Source organism: Sprattus sprattus (genome assembly GCF_963457725.1).
Source record: "Sprattus sprattus genome assembly, chromosome: 2".
Lineage (NCBI taxonomy): Eukaryota > Metazoa > Chordata > Actinopteri > Clupeiformes > Clupeidae > Sprattus > Sprattus sprattus.
Genome location: NC_137921.1, coordinates 46,543,506 through 46,562,810, shown reverse-complemented (window position 1 = coordinate 46,562,810; position 19,305 = coordinate 46,543,506).

The following is a 19,305-nucleotide window of genomic DNA, read 5'->3' as shown; positions in this document are numbered from 1 at the left end:
GATTTGAAAGAGTACCTTAAAGTGGCATTATGCAGTAATTGTACTTCAGGGTTAGGGTTAGGATAAGCAGTTTTACATTAAAATAACAGCTTAAAAAAATTGGGGCGCTACAATGGAGAATCGCTTTCGTGCCATTGCCATAACAGGGTCCGTAGGATTATTACTGCGTTATGCAGGTTTGCCTGAAGCCGCCCGGTTTCTACTGTCTGCTGAACTAGTAAGCAGCTTATTTGCCATCTTGCTTTTGCTTGTGTTGCACTTGCTTGATGTTTGACTGTGTTAGGACAGTTGTTGACTAACTAGTCATAGTGACAAAGTAAGCAAATTTCAAGAGGTTTCGCTAGTTTTAGCAATTCGTTAGCGATTAGCAATTATTTTGTTATGCTGCTTTAAAAAATATAAAGACAAAGTCTTTAAAAAAACGTTTTTTTATGATTTACAGATAGACACAGGTTTATTTTAAAATAAGAAACACGCTCAGAAACATAAAACAGAGACCCGCCCCTTTCGATGTCATCTGCGAGTCCTACTACTGATAAACAGCAGTAAAGAATATGTTGACATTGATTTTGCAAATTAACCCTCATACCCTCACGGTGTACCCCCTCGCACATTGTTTTCCATGGGGTTAAAAATATCACAGAAATAGGTCATCATCAGTGTCCTCTTGCAATTAGCAAAAAAGGCGTGAAATTGAGAACAACAGCTGTGCCACTGCTTATGTGAGTGATGCGCCTGGCACAGGGAAGGGGACACAGCAATAAATAACCTAATTTCACCAAAGTCTCCCACCACTCTGCCCTCCCTGTCTGCACTGCACCCAAACCAGTTGTAGTCTCTGCGTATTTCAAGGATGTGAAGGGGCCCCGTTTTGCTCCAAGAATGTTGTATGTGACACAGAAAGCAGCAGTCTGTTCTGTACATAAGGGGTCACCTCCCGCAAGTGGATTTACAGCTAATTGACACGTTTCAGTACAGATGCCTGCTTATGTGTTTTAAAGGGCCGTCTGGGATACATACACACACTATATAATTTACATACCCTAAAATTCCCTCTGTACATGAGAGCACTGGGGGGATTTTTTCAGGCTAATTGACCAAGAACTGCTCAGTCTGGTGACAGCGTGGAGCGGCTATTCACCAATTTATGCTGCCCCAAAATAATGCACATTTTAAAGAGGTGATTTTGGACAGGGTTCATGAAAAAGCCTGCTAATGAGATGCATTTGGGCCACACTTTATTCAGTGCAGCTGAAAGGGCTAGTGTGCTGCTTAGTCACAGCCATAGTAGCCTGTTGTTTAATTGTTGGCACTTCACCCTCGGATCGTATTTTTCAACAGAGCGGGACTTGAGTTTCAGTGTGTCGATCATGTTTGGAGATCATTTCTTCGACACAGGAGACCGGAGTCCCAACATGTCGATCATGTTTGGAGTGTAAGCAATTTGATCGTTTTCGCCCCCGCAAGTGGTGGTGTTGGCAGGATCCATGTGGAAAACAGGATGCCTTTACTCTCCTATTTTATTTTTACCCTCTCATGATGGGGAACGCATAGCTTCTCCTGGAAATAGAGGGGCTTTCAGAGCTTTCAGAGCTTCTCACGGACGGAGGAAAATATGAATAATAAGAAAATACACAAACATCATACAGTGCTGGCACCTTTTGCCATGGCACCTTTGCCCTCCCCCCCCCCCCCCACACACACACAACCACAACCACACGCACACACACAGACAGGAACACACACACACTGTCTGAAAGGATTGCACGCAGCCTCTCAGAAGAGTCATGAAAGAAGAAAGGGCCACAAACAAACTCAAAATGAGGGATAAATTAGATTCAGATGGAAAGTGGTGTTGGGTTGTTGCGATAAGGCCAAGCCCGCATCTTATTTTCCACTCGGAGAACAACAGCAGGATGCTCAGGTCAGACGGAGGCTGTGGCCCAGGAGATGCCATTTGGTCTCATCCGTCAGGCCTCCGCATAATTATTTTTGGGCTTACGTCGATTGAATATCTGATTCAGCTAATGAATTCAGGAGGATTAATTTCCCTGCAACAATGCATCAATTGTTTCCAGTAAAAGGGAATCTGGTTGTGGCAGGGGCCGGTATGATGGTTTGTGTTTTTTGCAGTTTTTTCCCCCTACTCCCTTCCTTTATGTCTAGTAAACTGATCGTGGTCTTGTGCGTAGTAATGCTCGCGGTGGAAGGGATTCATTGATCGGCAGTCCCCTGCACGTCCCAGAGATACCCGAGACAGCGCTGACTGATATCAGTGTGGGGCGGAGGCTGAGGGCCCCTTGTCTTTCAGGGGAGCAATTTATTGCGGCCAGGTTGGAGGAACTCTCGATTTGCAAAGTGAGTTTTATGCGCCGCCATTGGGATGGGCTGGGCTGCGGGCCTGGAGCCCGAAACCTCAGCGGTCGAGGGTGGCGTGGTCCGTGTCAGTCTCAATTTGCCTTTGAGCGCTGGGGCCTCATCAGCCATGACAGGGGCACTGGTGGGGAGACAGAGGAGCATAACCCTTGATAATTAAAGGGTAGGAGGGTCAACCAGCACCATGTAACACGGTATCGTCACAGGCTTTCATCAGGGTTATGAATCTGTCCAAATAATATGTATTACAAGTAGTGATGTACACAAAAATATAATTTAGTGGATGATGATGGAAAATGTATTATTAACAAGTTGAAGTTTATTAACATAAAGCTTTGGGAGGTCTCAGTATATTAAAAAAACTCAAAGGCAATCACATAGGGTATGCAAATCAGTCTTAGTATGCCAGTTTTGAGGACATGCTTCAATAAAATATCTCTAGTTCTAGTTAAACTTTGTACCCGTTGTACATATGTGGAATCTTCTATACCTTAGGCAGAACTTTGTGCATTGCTTTTAATTGAAATATTTATAATATTATGCATAACAACAAGGAAGGATCTTCATACCACACATGTTGGGCACCAAGGGATTATTTCAGAAGAACAGACGACAAAAAAGCTTCACACACATTTCGGCCAAGTCTTCACCGAAGAGTGTGAAACGTAGGAGTGTGAGATTGGCACAAATCTGTTTCTCTCTCTCTCTCTCTCTCACTTTCACTCTGTCTTTAACTGAACCAAAAGCTGTCGTCACTCTACAGTGCTGATCTGAGTCGTGCGTCTCTTTACCCATCCCCAAAAAACTCCCTCCTCAGATGGATTCGTAGGGCCCTCCATCTCACTGGGGAAGCGCTGGTACCATTTAGAACTCTGGGTGTGAGGCCACACACAATCTAATAGAAACCAGAGGGTGCCTGCCGGAGACGAGGAGAAAGAGAAGAGTTCCTGTGGCCTTTGGCAGGCCGATTCCCATCTCATCTTTAATAGAAATTGAAGCAGGGATGGAGGAAAGTAAGAAGTAGAAGTGGAAAAAAATCCAAATCTGATCTCTTTTTTGAATCTTCCAGAGAGATGAGCTCTGGGTATAAAGGAGAGAAAGAGAAAAAAAAAAACATTGGAAAGACCAGAGAAGTATTTGCAAGATTTCTCCCGCTCTAATTAAGGGCCAGCAGAATTAATAAGGGAAAGCTGGGAAGCTCCAGGGGCAGAGCCCCTCCTTGGGGGAGGATCTGAGCATCGCCTGCCTCTAGCATTCAGGCCTCCTGCTATCAACGCACGCCTACAAACTAGATTCTACAAGACAAAAAAAAAACCTAACAGTGACTCATGTGAGAAGTGTAATAGTTAGCAAACGAGTGGCCTTTGTGTTTGCAAATGCATTTGTTTGGCTAGGTTCTGATGTAATTCCAACAATTATAAACAAATAGGGCTTCTGGAGAAGAATTAGAACGCATCACTGACTGTTGAAGTTGGAGGGGAGTGTTGGGGTGTTCACACCAGTACTGTAATAATAATGGTGCTGTCAGTCTGACTTAAGAGAAGCACTGACCTTCAACGCTGGTGGCTGTAAGGCATCCAGAGGACTTCTAAGAGTCGGAGAATGTTTTAATGGCACACCCAAACCGCCTGTTACCTCATCAGAACGACACTAGGAGGAAAAAGCATCGAGCTCCGAATGGCACATGGTCAGTGGGTGATGAAGCCAGCTCTGGTAAAATGACCAGGATTCTGTGTGTTTGTGTGTGTGTGTGTGTGTGTGTGTGTGTGTGTGTGTGTGTGTGTGTGTGTGTGTGTGTGTGTGTGTTTGTTACATACAGTAAGGAACTACTCCTGCTAGTTACCTGCAATGAGTGAATTTGGCCAGTCAGACAGAGCTGAGTCAACCATGGATGAGAGGGGGAGAGAGAGAGAGGAGAGAGAAAAGAGAGTTTTTTTTTTTTTTTAGAACAGATCATTAAGTTTAATGAGCGAGAGACCTTGCAGGGACGCATGCCACACCACAATGAAACCGTAATCCCTCATTTTGAAGAGAGGCCACAACGCCCCTGAAAACAACATGGTTGCCAGAAACTTCCAGTCCTGGTCATTTAAAAAAAAAAAAAAACTACCTAGTTCTGCAAGCTTTCTCTCTCCCCCTCTCTGGCAATATGGTCTCTTTTTCCTCCTTCATTTATTCTCGTTTCCTCCCTACAGGCAAGTCACAAATTCCCGCCCCGCTTTCATTTATTTTCACTGCCTGATTTTCACATTGCGGAGTTCATAAAAGTCGTATGGGACTAGACAATGTTTTGGCTCCGAGCTCTTCCCTTTGGAAAGGCACCGCGTTCTCTGGCTTGCCCAGCCAAGTCGCTGACAGCGAGGTGCCAGATTAGGTCCTTGAGCGGAGAGTTTGCTAGCTTCGGCTCATTAGCCCAATCCAAACAGACGCGCTCTGTGCCATCCCATTCTGCGCGCTAGCTAGCTCCTCTGTCCACGCATGATAGAACTCCAAAAACCTGTCTGGGGCCCAGCGATTGAAAAATGGATACCTTAATGATCAAGAACAAGGGCTTCAAGGTAAGGATGCAGGCCAAAAAGCATGCAAACACATGCACACACACACACACACACACACACACACACACACACACACAAGCATGCAAACACACGCGCACACACATGTTTGTAAAGGCGGCAGTGTGTGTTATTTTCCGTGGCCTTCTCAGCCCAGGAAAATTACAAGCAAAGGGGTTTTCATGACCAGGAGCAGGAGATTTTTGCTTTATCCATCTCTCCATGTTAGTATTCCTCACAAGTCCATTTTCCCCCTTTTTTTTCTTTCTTTTTGATGGTCTGCGACGGTGCGTCAGCCGTTTGCTGGCACAGGGAACTCTACACCAAAACAAACAGCAGTCAGGTTACCGGACATCGATCTTCAGTCATTAGGCATGTAATGCGTGGCGCCACTGGATCACAGAGCGAGGGTTTATGAGGGAAACCCAACCTGGCCCCAGTGAGACAGCACCCCTTGACTCCACTCCACTCCACAGACAGATTGATTCTGGTCACAGCAGTGTTGTGTCACTGAAATCATGGCAAATCATAGCAGTGGCCCTTCCAAGGATACAATGCAGGGGAAAGTTTTTATCCATTTTCCAAATTGTTCATACATGTTTTGCAGCCTTTTTACATGGCCTCCTGAGTAGCTGTTTCGCTTTTCATTTGGTCTTCTGACAAATATCTCAGAAACGATTGCAAAGGCAACTCTGGTTATTATGTGTGCAGAACTAATAATTCAAATATCCCGGGTCATCATAAACATAACTCCTTTAAAGACTAACTGTAATTAAGTAATCATACTAAGATGCTTCCTTACTCTGTTCAAATACCAAATAACTATGTATAACTAAGCACAGACAACAATGCATGTCCAGTGACAATAGTATTATTCTCCATCCAGAATATAAAGCAGCATTCCGGCTGTGTCTTTCAGACAGAGCTGATTACCTGCAATGGTTCCCCTCCTAGACAGCTCGCCACTCTCTCCAAAAGGACAGGTGGAATCGCATGTGTCCAGCTGTCTACAAGAAATCACAAAGCGGGAGGGAGAAAAGCTCTCTTCTGCCATTACAGTGCTCAATTTGATGTTATTTTATCTTTCTGTCACTCTGTCTCTACTCTCTACTCCCTCTCTCTCTCTCTTCCTTTATACCTCTCTCAATCTCTCTCTTGACCAAAAGTGAAGCACTGTTTGACCCTTGGGCTAATCAACACAGCTTTCATCTGTCACACAGACGAGTGAGGCCTTGCCCAGAAAGAGTGAAAGAGAAAAAAAGGGAGGTGTAGTTCTGGGCATTGTCTCTGTCTAAAACGCAGTAATGGCTTCTCATGTCATGTGTTTCTCACTCAGCACTTGACAGCAGTCTGGTTCTCGCACTTTTCTTTTTCTTTTGCGCGTCCATTAGTGGATTGGAGAGCTGAAGGCATGCAGGCAGGACTCCACTCTCCAGTCATTTCACTCAGGGAGAAAAAAAAGAAACAAATCAGTGGAATTCAGACGACCATCTCTGCATGCGCTCCATATTCTCTCCAGGACTTCCGTGTATGCCACTCCATGTGGGACGAATAAAAGTGTTTTATGCACTTAGGTGGGTGTAGGAGGGAGAGAAAGCCGAGTGTGAATACAATTCCTATTTGAATTTGTTTTCCCTATCTGCAACATTGAAGAGCTTAATTCATTTCATATGCTATGGATGAATGTTTACATCAGGAATTCTGCACATTACTTCATGTAATCCACATTGCTACTTTAGAAAACAGCACATATTGATGTTCAATTACATCATAATCGGTATATATACCACATTCATTTGGGACATTTTTCGGCTGTACCTCATGAATACCCACCCATTTTATCGTACCCATGACCCTTTGTAAGTCCATGCCCAGCGATCAGGCCTGCCGTCAGGGCGGGTCAAATGGCAAAGGGGGGCCCTTGTAAAGGTCTATGTATAAAATAAATAGTGTATAGGAGAGGAGAGCTTTTTTGCCATGTGCAAATGGAACCAGCGTATTGCCAATCAGCAACTTGTGTGCAGGGAGGGGGTCCTTTGGAGATCGTGTTGTCCCCGGGCACGAACAAGACACACCGCGGGCCTGCCAGCGATTCACTACTCACAGCCAGCAGCTCAAGACCTAAAAACCTTGTGCCTGGCGAGACAAGGAGGGACATTTTTTTTTAATTAAGTCAAAAATTCTGAAATTGTAACGTATTCTATAAATACAAGCTCTGCCTTATCCTGTCCTTGCCTAAATTATTCCACAGGCCTTCTCCCAGAGGAGATGAGGTGAGCGAGGAGCCCGTGATCCAACTCTGCATTAGCGGGGCCACTTCATTGACAGTGGCTACTCGGGAAGGAGGAACTTGCTGGGGCAGTTTGCCGAGGCACTAATAGATGGAGATGACTTCCAGGCAGTCCACCCCCTTTCTCTCGCTCTCTCTCTCTTTCTCTCACTATCTCTCTCTTTCTCCTTCTCTCGCTTCCTCACTCCAAAAATCCAACCTCACCGCACAGCTTCTCCACAACTGGAATACTGATGATTAAGTCCACTTCTGGCCGTGAGAGTAGATTAAGTAGTGTATGACTGCATGGAGGAGGAAGAGGAGTGTGTGTGAGTGTGTGTGTGTGTGAGATAGCGTGTGTGTGTGTGTGTGTGTGTGTGTGTTAGGGGGTGCGAGGTATGAGGGGGTATGGGCAAAGCAGACAGCCTTGGAGAGGGGAGCCGCAATGAGATAATGATGTACCTGTCCTCAGCAATAACACTAATCATGTCTCACCTCCAGGCCATGGCTTTATAGGGTCAGAACAAATCCCTCTGCCATACATTAAGTCCCACCCCATTGTTTTAATGACTTTTTTTTCTCCCCAAAACACGCTGAGGGAGCACGAATACTCCACACTTTTTGGACTCACATGTTTTTCCTCTGCGCTCGCTCCTCATTGTCCCCCTGCATCTCCTCTTCCAAACCCTTTTTGGCCATCTGGTGAGAAAGGCACCGGCTTACACACACACACACACACACACACACACACACACACACACACACACACACACACACACACACACACACACACACACACACACACACACACACGCACACATACACACACACACACACACACACACACACACACACACATACCCACAAACACAGGACCCAACAAACACCTCTCTCTGTCTCTGTCTCTTCCCAAACCCCCTTCACCCCCCGATGACATATTATGGGCCTTTGGCCGACGGGGGCAAACAGTTATGCTCTGGTTGTGTAATTTCAACCCCCCGTCTGTCTCCTCAGCCCTTTTCCGTGAGTCTGAAATTACAGCCTCCCACACACGCAAAAACACACCTCTCCTTCCACGCTCTCCGCGCAAGCACGTCGGCAAATTAATGAAGCCGAAGCCAGACCCAGGCCAAATGTATAGGGGCACTCTTAACGAACATCTGCATCGAGGCGAAGGGTTCGGGGGCGGTGTGGGTCTCCAGTGGGAATAAGTCATAAAGGGGCCCATACAGTTATATTTATGTCCCCCCCCCCCCCCATTAGTGCAGCTTTAAATAATAAAGTAAAATAAATAGCATCCATTAAACTGATCACATTGTGCTAACTGAAATTGTGTTGATTATGCTAATGGTACATGAAATTAAGAAAAAGACCTTGATGCCAGTGGATTTAATTAATGAGCTTGGGGATAGGAGAAGCAGTGAGATGTAATTCACTGTGTATGTATGTGTGTGTGTGTGTGTGTGTGTGTGTGTGTGTGTGTGTGTGTGTGTGTGTGTGTGTGTGTGTGTCTCATTTGCTGTACTGTGGGTCCGAGTGGCGCGCTGATTGCATGAGTTATGCGCACAGATGTGCGGCGCACAGCATGTCCCTCCATTAGAAATGAACACCTCGTTATATAAACCAGCTAATTAAACATAATGCAGCTCCACGATGACTCATTAATGCGCAGCTCTCCTCTTGTTTCACCCTAACCTTGTTCTAGAAGAGACACAGAGACATTGTGTGTGTGTGTATGTGTGTGTGTGTGTGTGTGTGTGTGTGTGTGTGTGTGTGTTCGTGATGTGATGGAGAAAGTGGTAGCCCTGGACACACAACCCTGAAATAATTCCAAGGTCAAAGACATATTTTGGTTTCTGATTTCCTTTCTTTCTAACTGTCTTAAAGTCACGTTGAACATTATTCCAAGTGAAATGCTGCACGCCAAAACTGGCCACCTGTGGCCAATAAGATGCACTCTAGTGGAGAACATAAGACCAATCAGGGGGGATTTGGGAGAACAAAACCAGCAAACAGGACACACAGACAGAGGGACTGCAAGCTGATAAAATGAAATGAAGAGCAACAACAAATTTAGGCCACCCCTTTGAGGTACAATCACCCGACAACCCCAATGCCAACCCCAATATACACACACAACACACACACACACACACACACACACACACACACACACACACACACACACACACTCACACTCACACTCACACTCACACTCACACTCACACACACACACACACACACACACACACACACACACACACACACACACACACTCACACACACACACACACACACACACACACACACACACACACACACACACACACACACACACACACACACACACACACACACAACCCCCACCCACCCCTCCACTGGTAAGCCTCAATAATTCAGTGCTAATTAAAAAGACTCCCTTACACACAAGCGCTTTGAGCGAGGAGGACCCATCAATCCCAGCAGTGTGGACCCAGGCACTTGGCACAGCAGCTGGGGGGTGCCAAGCATGGAGAAAGGGCAGAGGAGGGAGGGATACCAACCCTCTCTGCTCCCCAAAAAAACACTCACCCTTTGGGCAAAGTCTCCTGGCACACACTCTCCTCTCACCAACCAGGCCACCATGTTTCCCCTGATTTGATGGGCTGCATTACCCTCCACCGCCCCCCAACCCCAACAAATCTGACTTTGCCAAGTCTAAGCTTGTCACTCTTTCATCTCTTTTCTACCCCTTCCCCCTTCTGTTTCTTCTATTCTTCACAGATCCACCCCTCCAGAGAGTGCAGGGGTCCAGTGCAGTGAAGCCCCCTCTGGAATAACACAGAACCCAATTCGATGTTTATGCTGTGTCTGTTTTACATATACATGTATGTTTAACCTATGATTCATGGGCTTCATTACTGTCCAACACCCGGGCCTAATACAAATATAGCCGCCCCACCTCGCTATCCACTACACATGTCACAGTAATTACAGCCGCATGATACGCCATGTTCAAATAAATAATCACTTCCCCCGACTTCCATTTCATGGGAAAATATTCCTCCAACCGACCGCTTCGCTCCTTGTTTTTTGCTTCACTCCCCTACTGTGAATCTACTCAGACAGTGGAAGGGGGAATGTTCTGGAAAGGGCTCTCTGTTTGTGGCATATTCAGACTCCAAGAGGCAGAGAGGCAGTCAGAGTGAGAGAAAGAAGAAGGGAGGAGAGATAAAGACAGAGTGAAAAAAGAAGAGAGTGGAGAGAGGGAAAGAGCGGAGAGAAAAATAAGAGAAAGAGCTTCTTTTTTTTTTGCAGCGTCGCTGAGAGTCTCGAAAGCTCTGACAGTGCTTTGACATGCGCAGCGTTAATTACTGTAATGGCGGTGCATCCTCATTAAGTCACTGTTTAGGTGGCCCACGGCCTGTCGCAGCCCAGCCCACTCGCCAGACCGGGCGCCACAGCCTTTCGTCGCCCTCCCTCCCTCGCTCTCTCTCCTACTCTCTCTCTTTAGCAACAGCCTCGTTAGTGCAGACAGCTGTTCCTCCAAGCCAAAGACGAGCCATCACACTCACACACACACACACACACACACACACACACACACACACACACACACACACACACACACACACACACACACACACACACACACACACACACACACACACACACACACGCACACACACACAAACACATACACACACACACAAACACAAACACAAACTGCAATGAGTAGGAGACCAAACAGGGGGCATGGGGGGTGGGGGGTGGTAGAGAAGGGCCATGCAAGTGCATGGCTCCACCGCAGGAGCTTGGCTTTTGTCATCAGAAATAGCAGCGGGCCACAAGGCAGGGAAATGTCAATGAGTAATCAGCGAGGGAGGGGGAGGAGAGGGGTATCCCCAGGACACAACGTTCTGAAGCACCCGCCATACAACCCCCCAACCCCCCCACACCCCATGCACACACACACACCACTCCTTGTTGTCCCTGGGCCAGAGCTGTCCCAGTGCTGGATCCATCGTTGTTATGACTGTTAGGCCAGTACACTGGGAAGTCTCCCAAAAGAACCATTCAGCCTCCATAAGACACACATCCAAGGCTATCGTCCTGTGAGAAACACTTACTGCACTGTCTGTTACACATGAATCCATTCCTCACCTGTGTGGGCACCCATCTACACACTATGCTGACACTAAAATAGATTAGCAACTACACTAATCAGCCTTCACCCTCCTGCCACAGAGTTAGTTTTGCACTCTTTATTCAAAGGAAACAGGTAGAGTGGGATAGAACCCATTAATGAACAGCTCTCCAACTCCCAAGATCATAGAAGAATGTGTGCATGCTGGAAATGGAGCTTCGGTCAATGTGGAGGATGTGAAGTTTCATCTATGGTACATTTTTTCTGAGAGGGCCCTGCCAGCTCCTGGTCCTGCCTTGTCCTGGAGCCGCAGTGGATTAAGCAAAGGGACGACTGGGCCACTAAAAGCACAGCTCCAAAGCTCTGTAAACAAAAGATGGCAAAGAGAGAACGCAGAGTAAAAGGATGGGTGCTTCTCTGCCAGTGTTGGCATGTGTGTGTGTGTGTGTGTGTGTATGGCGGGGGGGGGGGGGGTATGTGTGTGTAAGAGAGAGTAAGAGAGAGGGGGGGGGACCTCCCCCATCTCCAGTTTCCAAAAGAACCCTCGGGCATCAGGAGTCACAGAGTGTGCCCACTTATACCCCCCATGGAGCACAGAAAGGCCAGGGCTGGCAAGGGAGATGCCAGTGCACACACACACACACACACACTTACACACACGCACACACACACACACACACACACACACACACACACACACAGAGTGAGAGAGAGAGAGAGAGAGAGAGAGAGAGAGAGAGAGAGAGGCATCACCTCCTGCAAATGCCACTGTACAGCATTCCATATTCATACAATTCATTCCCCATGGTAGATGGATAAGGCAGTGAGAGAATTACAGCATATTACATTTTATGGATCCGATATAATAATCTAAACACTCACATCTAGCAATAGGCTCTCACACGGGAACACGATTTTGCAAATTATTAGGAAGCAAAACTTCCTCCTCTGACGCCCGCCCCCATGGATTTCACACGCTTTTACAGGCTGAAATGTCTGTTCAATTAGGAGTTTGTTAAAAGGGATTAACACCATCTCCTGCGCCTGACAATATTTAAATTGCCAGTTTATCCGTGTCAAAAGAGAGAAAGAATTGGGATGGCAGCGGTTACAATAAATGGAAATTAGAACGTCTACTTAGGGTACATCCCATTTCGCCTGAATGTGTTAACTATAAAAGCTTTCATTTCGCTATCATCCTCTAGATCTAGCTCCTATTGGTACGCTTTATTGGCTCCCTCAAGGTTGCTGCCAAAGAAAGCCTTTGAAAAACAAATTCCTGGGAATAAAAGGGTAAAGAAAAAGAAGATTAATTTATCATTAAGGCACACCCTAATTGAAGTCAATTCTGACCAAAATTCAATTCAATCTCTGCTCATTAAATTGAATGTGCCTCTGCCTTTTCTCTAGGCACTGCTTTCAGCTTGTGGAGGAGAACAAGGGACTAACTTCAAAATTATTAAACTGAAGGGAGTTTATTTGGCCTTAACACACCAGAGCCGCTTTGATTTTGCCACGGACTGGGAGGGGAGCAGCTGGGAGGGGGGGCATCAAATTGAAAGCAAGCCTCAGAAACAAAGTACACTGAAGGAAACGTGAGCTTAATAAAATCTATTAATGAAATTCTCGCAAACAATGGCCCCGTCGAAGTAATCTACAAACGCGCGCAACTTCGTTTGCATAATTGACAACTCACATTGCCCACTCCGCACCAGCAAACCCCTCCGGTCTCCCGCGCAATGTTCCCCTTTTCCTCTCCCTCTCGGCATTCTCCGGTAAAATGAATAATGAAGATAATAAAATATGTTGCTAAAATTGGGCACAATAACAGCAAAAATTTCATCAAGGCCCACGCGTTCTGATTAATCTGCTCTTGCAAATCAGTGCGGGGAGAGGGAGAAAGGAGGAGGGGGAGAGAGGGAAGCAGGAGGGGTGTGTAGGGGGTTGGGTGAGCGTGATTAACAACGCCGGAGACTGCTGCTGTGCCGGGCAACCTGCCCCGCTCTGTGTTGGAGGCTTGGGGGTTTGCGGCGAGCGCTCGCACCCCTTTGGCGCAGCTGCTGCTGCCGTTCGGAGTTGTCTGGCGGAATTGCCGCCTGGAGCAGCGCGAGCAACTTTTTTTTTTTTTTTTTTTTTTTACTTCCCTTCCCTAATTTGTATTGTCATTAACCCCTTGCGCCCCGGCCTGTGGCTTGAAGCCTCATTAGCTGCATGCGTTCATTATTCCATCTCTCTTCTCCTTCTCTCGCTACCAAACTCATTGAATGTGGAACTCTGTTTTTAAAAAAAAAAAACTGTTTTAAAGGAATATTCACTGAAAGCTAAGTTTCTTTAGTTTGGATGTCCACAGAATTGAGGCCCTGGTCCTCCTTACTCATTTTGGTATTTGAATTCTAACTATTAGGGTGATATGGAAAAATAGACGGACGACTCAACGGGTATGATCTAATTTAGTGACAAAATGATGGCATATCCCTCAATTTTTCTTCAACAGCTTTTTACAGTTGTGTGACTGTTTTGCTATTAATACAATCAGGAGGATTCTACTAATTTATTAACTCCACCACCAGCTTATGCTGTTGTACCTTGGCTTGCTTTATTTTCACAAATACTGTCACCAGTCCCAGCCAAAAGGCCTGCAATAGAGGAGCTTCACCTTACACAAATGGACAGATTCCATCATCTTCCTGATAAACAAAAGGCGAAAAAGAGAATGTGTCAGGGATGAAAAGAAACAGATGAAGCCACGTCAGATGATCTGTATGAGCCAGAGCGTGTGTGTGGGGGTGGTGGTGGTGGTGGTGAAATGACTCTCATTATAACATGTGCCTTTGGGGCAACTTGTCAGAGACTCCACACAGCCCCAACCCCTCTGCTCTTCTCTCCCTCCCTCTCTCCCTCTCTCCTTTTTTCATGTTGAAATGCTGTGAGGGTCCATTCGAGAGTAAGGGTATTTAAAAATAAAATAAAGAAATAATAATGTGCACAATGTTACCATATCAGAGAGCTTGTGCAAACGGGCACATTCCTGACATTTCATTCGATGAGCAAACAGAGTGCGGTAGCAGTAGGGGCCACAGGCTACACCCAGCGCCAGCGCATTAAAGTGGCGGCGTGTGTGTTAGTGTGTGCGCGTGAGCTCTCCGTTTTCCCTGGGAGAGATTTCTCATTAATGGGCCCACTCTCAATCAACATCCGCCATCTCTGTGATCATTTGGATAATAGTGGCCTTCATCTTTTAATGTTTACCCAGCTCTGAAAAGCAGGCATCGTCTAGATTTATACTCTGGCTGTTATCCCCCCTAATTGCGTTTGTATTTAATAGTCAATTAACTTGATTAAATTCATATTTGAAAAAATAAAAAATAAAAGACCAGGAGGAAGCGGGAGAGGAGGAGGAGGAGGAGGAGGAGGAGAAGAAAAAAAAAGAGAGATTCAACTTTGGTGACCAGAAAATAGGGATGGGCGGGGCTTGTGTTCTCTAAAGCCAATGAAAAAGCAGGGAGATGGAGACTGAACAGTGGAACAGTGCACATAAGTTAGAACCCTCATCTGTGCATAACTTGGTTTGAGGATGTGACTGTGAGACAACCAAAGACAGGGCCTTTTTCATTTAGTAGAGATGTGCAGCAAAAGCTAATGGCAGTCTAATTTACTTACTGCACCACACAACAATTGGCTTTTGCAGATTGTAAATATAGCTGCTTGTTTGTAATATGCACACGGTATGCACTGCGTAGATACTCGGATGCATTATAAATGAGTCTATTCTTATAAACAGTGGGTCACGTACAGGTTGTTACGGTACTATCTCGGTCCAAGTGCCCTCAGGGGAAAAAGAAGCAAATCTAAAAGACTAAATAGATATTGCACAAAGGTAATTACTGTAATCTAGTTCATGTTTTTAGGTCAGTCATTATCAGTTCCAAACAGTTGGGAGAGGAGGATATACACGCCCCCTTCACAAAACAGAAAAAGACAACGAATGAGAAAATAACAACAGATGGGCCATGGGAAAACTCTGTATGTGAGAGTTCTCAGTTGCCATTCGCCCAAGCTGGGCATCCACACGTACTGTGGAAAAGGGCGAGTCACTCTCTCGTTCTCTCTCTCTTCCCCCCTCTTCCCCTTTTCTCACACACTTTCTCTATCTCATTCTGCCCACTGATGGCAGTCTGCAGTTTGTCGAGACAAACTGGATGATCGTATCGTTGCCATGGATCCTCTACATCACCTACATGGGAGATATTAATAAAGATAGGACGGTGACAATTACACTCGCCTTTATCAAATTAAAGATGAAACAAATAGGTTCAGAGGGAGAAAAATGAACCTTCAGCCACATGAAACATATTCATAACGATAAGAGCCATGTCATGCTTATCAAGTCAAAGATAAAGGCCTGTGCTGGAATGTGTTCAGATAACGGAACAGAGGGATTGTAAGAAGCAGTTAAGTGAGGCAGGTGAAGTTTGAGAAACACCTAACTGTTGGTGCACAGCATCGCCAAGACAAAATGGTGTATTTTATGGAGCTGACTTAATAGACGTCATCCTTGTCCTCAGCAGAGCAAGCGGGATTTTTTTTCTTTAAGAAGAAGAAGGTAACTAACAGTCAACTTCCTACTTGCCCTTTTCAGCCTTAGGGCCTGAGTCCACTTGAAATAATGCATCTTAACTTAAAACAAACTTACATTATAAGACATACGACTGCCTTGCCCAATATACATAATTTAGGTTAATTAATTAAATGAGGTGTGGGGTTTGAGACTGTGTAGGAGAGCATCAGGAGAAAGGTAATCTCACACTCTATCTCTCTCCTTCCCTATCTCAGACATTCACACTTTGGTCCTAATCAGGGCCACATTCACTTCCATCATTTAAATATTAGCATCGTCCCCTCCCAACAGCTGTGAAGGCTGCCACTCTCTCCCACTGCAAAGCCCCTTGCATGAATGACACGTCCTCTTATTTAACCAAGATATTCCTCCCTCCCAACCCGCCCGGAAGCACCCTCGAAATATCACCCGTGACTTAATATTCCCGCGAGCAACCAACACTGATGCCTATCCCACCCCCCAACTCCACCCCTCCTCGCAAAAGTCCACACAATTAGCGGCCTGCGCATACCCGGAGCCATTAATTTGATTTTAACCTCCTCCGTCCAATTAGCAAAATGTAGGTTGGAGAAGAAATGGCAGACGCCTGGGCAAATTAATTATGTGTCCACCAAGCTGTTTGCCAGTGAGCACACAGAGCAGGGCTGCCATTGGAGGGCACGTTGTGAGCACCATATGGCTCATGTGAGAGGAGGACATCATGTGGTTGGTGTGTGTGTGTGTGTGTGTGTGTGTGTGTGTGTATGGGGGGCAGTTAAGGGGGTACAGGAGCAAATACACACACTTATATATATATATATATACGTGCACACACACACACACACACACACACACACACACACATTTACATACAAACGCACCCCTCACATTCCCAAGCACATGCCCAACCTTTGTGCCTTCTGTTAGAGTAAGAAGCCCTATACATTTAGTGGAATGAGGAATTTCTCTGTCTGTGAATCCTTTACTTATTATCATTACAACCTTTTTGGTTGTGTCTCCAGGAGAAATGTTTTGAAATACTCAATCTGTGTTTTCATCACAATGTTTTGATACTCTCAATAGGTTTAATTAATCTGCCGTGTTGAGGAACTGCGATAAAGTGGAGGGACAAAACATTTCAAACAGATCGTACCAAAATGCAGAATGAGAGTAAGGTGCTTCAGGGTCAGGTCAAGGCAGTCCTGCTAAAGTGGGCTCAGTGCTGTGATACGCATCTGCTTTATAATATCTCCCTCTAGAGGTCATGAGGAATAATTCTTTCCCCTCTGTTGGAGCACATCACTATCGCTTGACCCCAGTGTCACTGCGTAACGGTTAAAACATCAGTCAGCATTCATCAGACTTGATCCAGCAACAACTCTAATTGTATATCCTCTCGGACAGCAAGCTCATTGTGCTACCTGTACCATCTTGACATCAACTGATGCTTTTTTCCCCCCAGTGAGTAGCAGTGACAGTGTTTTATATGCAAACGGCCTCTCACAGCCCTCCCCTGCATCCATAAACATGCAGCATATCGTCCCCCAAGCCCTGTGTTCCTTCCTGACCTTGTGCTTTAGTCATGTACTCTCGCCCTCCGTGATCCGTGAGCTGGGCCGCAGCCGGTCACATGTGACGTCGCTCATGCATAGGAGGATGAGCTGGGCTGCAGCAGATGCGGTGGCAGCGCGGCACAGCAGGAGTGGCGTGGTGGTGGTGGCCGTGTCTCCCCGGCCTCGCCACGAGCACCTTATCCCTAAACACATGTTTGAGAAAGTCAAGTCATCTGCAGATCGGCACAACAAGGTCAAAGATTGGTCAAAAAGAAAGATAGGTGGAGAGAGATAGAGAGAGAGATATAGAAAACAACATTTATTATTGCACTTAATAACCGAAACTTGCAACATTTAAAGCATGACTAACTAACCGTCACAGTTAGTGTGGGGCTAAGATTCAATTAATAATGTAGCATCTTATATTATTATTTACAAACACAGGTTAGAGATTACATTTCATAACATACAGCATTCTTATAACTGTATTACATACTATATTCCAGTATTGCCTGTATAATTATACTGAGACACTAATACTGTTTCGGTATGGATCAACTGATAAAATAAAGGATAGTTTCCAAACTTCAAAAAACACCCATTTTACTGTAATAATCCAGTTCCATCAGTATCCCAAAAACTACTTAGTACAATGATAAATATTTCATGCTGAAAAAAACAGATGAGTCAAAAACTGAACAGTTATTGTGGCTCATATGAGAGCAATTAATCATCTTAGAAAATGGTACACTGTGTTGACAGAGAGACAGGCCGAGAGACCTTGAAAAAGTGACATGCTTCAGCTCAGTTAAAAGCGTGATACTGATAAATCAATGTTACATTACTCTGCAGTTTGATAATGGAGTATTGACTTTTTATAAGTGTGGACAGAACCACTTAATTGAAGACATTTCATCAGCCATATGTCATCAACTATACAGCACTTGCTTTGATTCTTCCAAACACCAGATGACTTAGTGGTCATTTCATGAAGGACTAGCAGAACGGTTTTAACTTTCCATCTGTGCTCCTGTTGGGTATATTTACCAAACACACAGGGAGCAGACTCTCCTAGATACTCACCCTCACCTGTTCGGTGACACTTGACTCTGGCCAGGACCTTATCAATACTCCATGACTCAAGACAGTCATTGTTGAATCGATATGGGCAGCTTTAATTGAAATGGAGACTGTGAAAACCGAGCAGGTGTTGACAGATCAACCGTGCTTTAGCCGGGCCTTATTTATGAATATTTCAGCTGAAAGTAGAGCTGTTTAGCCACACAGGTGTAATTGTTTTTGCTTTCTTTTAGTTATTCATTTTTTTTCACCGAATGAATGAACAAGCCGAACAAGCTGCAGCGAGGTCATCCACATACGCGTTTAATGACTCCTTGCATGTTTGTTGATGGGGAGATTAAGGCATTCCACATGTAGATATGTTAAAGAGTGTGAATGTGAAGCAGAGAACACAACACCTTCGGGACGAGTTCAGGTTCATGTGGAATGAATACGAATTTGGAATGCTAAAAGCCCCATTTTCAGAGGACTTTTTAAGACGCTGTTTAGTGCTGTTTGGGGCTGTGTTCGTGAGTCAGGGCTGGCAGACCTACAGACTGAGCAACACATGTGGAACTCTGTGAACCCCAAAGTGTACATTAATTCAGTAATTTAGCTATTCTGTGTGAAATGCATTTGAGCGTAGAACTATTGCATAATTATAAGCTAACTGTGCAAACACAAGACAGTCTTTTAAGCTTCGTCCTCAAAAACATTCAGCACTATTTTTTATAAAATTAATACAATATATTTCTGTCTTTGTATGTAAT